A 6346-nucleotide genomic window follows, 5' to 3' on the forward strand; every position below is an offset into this window, starting at 1 on the left:
GAAATCCGCCTGCCTCTGCCTCCCAAGTGCTGGGATTAAAGGCGTGCACCACCACCGCCCGGCCCATGTGGAATTCTTTAAGCCTTTTGTGAATGTTCAATTATGGCCAATCATTATGCATGGCAAAATAATTGAAGAGCTTTGTGAAAACTCATGAACTGGATGGAAGATGAGGTCTCAATATGTTTGGGATCAGATTGAGAACAAACCTGACCAGTTTGGGAATCAAACAATTCAACCAAGAAATGCAAATGAAAAAATTACTCCCCCCAAAAGTCAATGTCCAACAGTGACAAACAAACAAACAAACAAACAAACAAAAACAAGCAAACAAACACTGTTTATTTCAGCACAGATGAATATTCTAAGGTATGCACACAGTACAGATGCTTATATTATCCGGTCATTGCAGTCCTGACTGCCTTATACATATTCATTGTAATTGTCTCACCTGCCATCACTGCTGCCATAGGAACCCCTCTCTGTGTTACCTACTCACACCCAGTATCAGAAAACATCAAACCATTAGCTGATGTCCATATTCATGTCCTCGTGACCTAGGTCTCTGCAGTGCAATTGTCAATGTCACATTTGTACCCACAAACACTCTCCCTTTGCTATAGCATGAAGGCTTTTTCTAGGTTGATCCTTGCCTCTGAGAACTCAAATAAGAGACACCACGAGGCTACTGAGAAGCTTGGCAAAGTAAAGTGCTCTCTAAAGATGGTGTGGGGCTGCCCGGAAAGTATGTGGCAAGAGGTGGGTTGCTGTGCATTGGACTTGGAACTGCAGATTTTAAATAATTTTTATGAACATAAAGAAATACTAATTATGAAGTAAGCTGACCTTTTGCTCATTCCAGGATCAAGGTGGTGTAGATCTTCCTTTAGGATAATTTTTCCCATTACATTTGGTAAAGCCATGGAGGTATATGAAAACCACAATATATGATGCCACGATGAAACCTAAGGGAGTGGAGGTTTCATTTGAGGATGTGCCTTGCCATAAGGGAAGAGCCTGATATCTTCATTTCTAAAGTAGTGTGAAGATTCTATCTGCAGCTGTAAGGATGTTTGACTGCAATGACATTTTCTGACTTCCAAAAGACATGGCTTTTAAGGAACAGATGTTTTCTTTGGTTGCCTCATATATAACTTCTTACCTACTCTAACTTCCCTATCACAGGAATCAATGTATTTGGAGAACTCAGACATTTTAACAAGATTCACTCAGCCTTCTGAGTTAGCCATGCACTGAATGTACTGAGATGGAGTGACCATTACTATCCACTATTGAATCTTGATAGTGCGCTCTCTATCATCCTGAACTACAGATGATAGAGAGCCACAAGTTTCTATCTTACCCTCCTCAATACAAACTAGGTATCAAAGATAAAATGAAACTTTATAAATTCTGATGCCACTTACCAGATAAATACCATGCTTTTGGTTCACTATTAAGCAAAAATACAGGAAGGGAAACTTCATTTTTCTTTCTGGCAGTAGTACTGATGCTGTGTGTGGCCATGATGGCCAAGACAAATGCAGCCAGGCTGATGGTAGCACCTTTTGGGGGAACTGCAGCATAATTTTTCCTGTGAGTTACTTGGCTGTCCTGTTTCTAAAAAGCAACCTCTAAATTCCTACCTTCCTAATGCAGCTGAGATCTGTAGTCTAACACACAAAGACCTGGGGACATGAATCATTGCTTACGTTCCCAGTGAGTGTGTGTTCTTCCAGCCCTTGCAGTGACTTCAAAAGCTTCCAGTCTCCTTCTGAACATACTCACAATCTGTATTTCTTTTCATGAAAATATCATATGTTTAGGCTCTATATAAGCATCATCACTTAAAAGTTTAAACAATGCATATTCTCAGTGAGTCAGTCTGTAATGCGTTTTGTGGACTCCAGCTGCTGGTTGTATACATTGTACATAATCTTTCCCAAGATGACTTATTTTGTAGGACTTTCCAAGTCTCAAAGTGTTGTATTTACCCCCTCTTTACTTTAAAATGTATACAACTCATAATACAAGCCAGTCAACAGTTGTGTAGATGTTTACAAGTTATTATTTTAAAGCCTAAGTATTTTTTAAAAAAAGTTAGTAGATATTTCACATTAAGATTGTTCTTTGGAGTGTAAATAAATAAAACAATTTAATAAAAAATTGATTCAGGGCCAAATTTCAAAATGAGAACATATCATCCACACCTTGAACTTTACATAGTCACAAAGAACTATGAGAGCTTGTCTGGAGAGAAAAACTTTAACTGGTGTTCAGCTTTCCATATGCACTTCATTTTTTTAAAATTATAGATGACAAAATTGTTCATATATTAAAAGTGACTTAGTAGTATTACAATGCTATCACTGATGAAATATTTTACTTAATGATGCTTTTACTGGGAAACACTGACTTACTATGTGGGCCTAACTATAGACAGCTGAATCAGAGCCTGAGAAACACACCCCAACACTTTTAATGATTTAGATAAAGTGTTGCCAAGGATAAAAAAAAACAGCAGAGTGGTTATAAATGGTTTAAATTTTTAATCAAAAAGGGAAGGCAGGTATAGTATTGACTTTGCAGTTCCTTTTTTCTAACCAAGAGTTCATAAAGACATATTCAATTTATATCTTCAAAGAACACTGACAGTATAAGGAATCATTTGGATGTAAGAGTCTCTTGTTTTGATTGTGTAGTCTTCAACCTGGGTCTTTAAAGTCGTCATCTGATACATCCTTATGTGTAACTACCATCCTGCGGATCCATCTTCAATAACCTTGACCCACACAGGAAAACGTGCCATGAACATGGTGGCTGAGCCACCTCAGTGTTTGATTTTCAGGAAATATATTCATCTTTATTATTTGTTTATTTGTAACTTTTTTTCTTTAAAAGAAGAAAATAGAAAATGAACAACTTTAGAAGATTACAATGATAATAATATGGGTAAATAATAGATATTTATTTGCTTGCAAACACACTAGAATCTCTGAGCTCTGACTATTTTTCTACTTTCTTCATTTATTAATGTTGTTATTACAATTATTATTATTATTATTTTAAAATTTTTATTTTTTGATTTTGCATGTATATCTGTGTATCATATGCATGTCTGGTGTCCACAGATGCCAGGGATAGGTTTTGGATCCTCTTGTGTCTGGAGTTACAGATAACCATTAATTCCCAGCAAGCCATGAAGTAGCTGCTGGGAATTGAACCAGAGTCATCTGGAAGAGCAACCAGTACTCTTTATTGCTGACCCACATCACCAACCTCTTTGTACATTATTTACAATTAGAGGGAGACAATGTAAAGGACAAAAGACAAGATGGGATTTGTCATTTTCAACTCTAGAGCACTCAATAGAACAAACTCCTAAAGGGTATTAAATCGAACAAGTACTCATGACAACTACCTTTGGAGAGTGTTTAACTGGAGAATGCTGATTTACAATTTCACTATTATAGGCACAGGAGTAAGGATTTGTATTCCCAGATCATTGCTAAGCCACTCTTATGAGCTTGAACATATAACTTAGTCCTTTTGTGTCTCAGTTTCCTCCTATACATAATAGGACTAAGCTATTTGCCTGTCTTATACAACAGTTACAAGCACTACATGGGATGGACATTTAAATGTCTGTTAAAATACCCAAACTATACTTGCATCTTCTAGCTCTTACTAATCCCCACCACTGAAGCAGGAAGGAGAGAGATATGCTTGTGTAGGTCACATTTAACCAGATGTGGGCTGAATAGCAGGTATCAAGAGCTAGGGCTAGTGGCAATAGTTAATGTTCAAAGCTGGCTTTTTCGAGTCCTGGCTAAACCTGGGTCTAGTTCAATAACTCTTTCTTTTTTATAATTATTATATATTTTCTTTATTTACATTTCAAATATTCTCATCTTTCTTGGTTTTCCCTTCATAAAAACACCCTATTCTCTCCACCAACCCACCCTCTCCCACTTTCTGGCATTCCCCTATACTGGGGCCTTCACAGGACCAAGGGCCTCTCCTTCTATTCATGACTAACTAGGCCATCCTCTGCTACATATGCCATGAGTCCCACCATGTGTACTCTTTGGTTGGTGGTTTAGTCTCTGGGAGAACTGGGGGTACTGGTTAGTTCATATTGTTGTTCCTCTTATGGGACTGCAAAACCCCTCAGCTCCTTGGATCCTTTCCCTAGCTCCTTTATTGGGGACCCTGTGCTCAGTCCAATGGATGGCTGTGAGCCTCTACTTATGTATAAGTAGGGTATTGTCAGGGCCTCTCAGGAGACAGCTATATCAGACTCCTGTCAGCAAGCACTTGTTGGCACCCACAATAGTGTCTCAGTTTGGTGATTGTATATGGGATGTATTCCCAGGTGGAGCAGTCTCTGGATTGTCATTCCTTCAGTCTCTGGTGGACACTTCATCTCTGTAACTCTTTCCATGAGTATTTTGTTTCCACTTCTAAGAAGGATCAAAGTATCCACACTTTAGTCTTCCTTCTTCTTGAGTTTCATGTGGTTTGTGGATTGTATCTTGGACATCTTACTACCTGAGGACCCAGCAATACCACTCTTGGGTATATAGCCAGAAGATACTCCATCATGTAATAAGGACACATGCTCCACTATGTTCACAGCAGCCTTATTTATAATAACAAGAAGCTGGAAAGAACCCAGATGTCCCTCAACAGAGGAATGTGGTACATTTATGCAATGGAATACTATTCAGCTATTAAAAACAATGAATTTATGAAATTCTTAGGTAAATGGATGGATCTGGAGGATATCATCCTGAGTGAAGTAACCCAGTAACAATAGAACACACATGGTATGCACTCGCTAAGAAGTGGATATTAGCCAAGAAGCTCAGAATACCAAGATACAATACTCTATCTTAAAGACTTGTAAGATCTTGTGAGCTACCCAACCTCCTTATGAATTGTTTTTCTAATGGATAAAGTCAAGTTAATCATGACATATGTTCTGAGGACGTATTGAGGAATACAAATGTGTGCTTAGGACTTTCCTTGGAATGCCATGGCACTCTGTATTAGAATTTTATTTTTATTGAACATCAATATGACTCAATAGTTGATAATGTCCTTAAGGTAAATCCCTAATCTCCTGCTTTATACTCTTGAGAATTCTTCTAAACCTCACTGGGAAATGCAACATCCCAAAAATTATGTTCTCATATGCATGTATAGTTGGGGGTAGTCAGGAGCCTTCAGAATCCAGAACTGGAAGTATTAATTAAAGGCGACAAATGTCTGCATGTCCCCACGGCAGCCCTTGCTGTCCTCCGGGCTCACACTTCCTGCTTTCTTCTTGGGAGATGCCATATGTGCCCAGAAACCTTCGAGAGTCTTTGCTTAGCAATCTACAAAGGTTTTTACTTCCCTCTCCTTGATACTCAGCAAGATTAAAATATCAGCCCAATACCCCATCAAACCTGCAAAGCGTGGGTTACTTCCAACCACAGTGTTTGGATGAAGTCCAACAACTGAGCACTACAAAGCACATGCTTGCTGATGATATAAACCAAGGAGGAAGCACATAGTATTTGTTTTGACAAGTCTGGCCCCACAGTGTTTGAGAATATGCTACTCTTGCTGTCTCGGCCTTGGAGATTGGAACCATCATTAACAGAGTAGTAGAAACCATTGCCCCTTGCAAAGAGTTTTGGTGGTTTTTCATTGCCTACAGAGTAAAAATCTGTCTTAATCTAATATTTAACGATTCCTGTCCATAAGATCTAATTTACCTTTTTCTCTGCAACAGCATGTGCTATGCTTCTATTATCTGTTCCTGACAGTGTGTCCATAAAATTCTTCAAATTCTGAGGTCAAATTAGTTTCGGAGATACATCTGTTATGTCTCTCTAGTGATGCATTTATCCTTTGAGATACAATAGGGTCTGAGAAGGTTTGCATTAAAGAAACTTGTCTCATTTTATTTAACAAACTCATCCAAGGACAATAACAGCAATACCAAAGCTGCAAACAAACAGAAGCAAAACAAACACCCCCATGCCTTTTAAAGTACAAGCATTGGGAGGGACCCTGCTTCGAAACACTTGCTGAGAATAGTCTGGATTTTTTGACCTTACTAAGAACTAGTAGCTACTCTTCATGTCTCTTTGAATGTGAATTGTTATGGGTATCACTGTATGTGTGTGTGTGTGTGTGTGTGTGTGTGTGTGTGTGTGTGTGTTTTATCAGCTCACCAAATTCCCATCCCTGGCCTGAATCATCCCTTACATTTTGTCAAAAATCATTGTCCCAGTGGCTCTTCTGTCACATCTAGACTATGGTAACTTAGACTACTTATCCTTTTCTGAGATAT

The sequence above is a fragment of the Mastomys coucha genome, unplaced genomic scaffold, assembly GCF_008632895.1.
Source record: "Mastomys coucha isolate ucsf_1 unplaced genomic scaffold, UCSF_Mcou_1 pScaffold21, whole genome shotgun sequence".
NCBI classification, from domain to species: domain Eukaryota; kingdom Metazoa; phylum Chordata; class Mammalia; order Rodentia; family Muridae; genus Mastomys; species Mastomys coucha.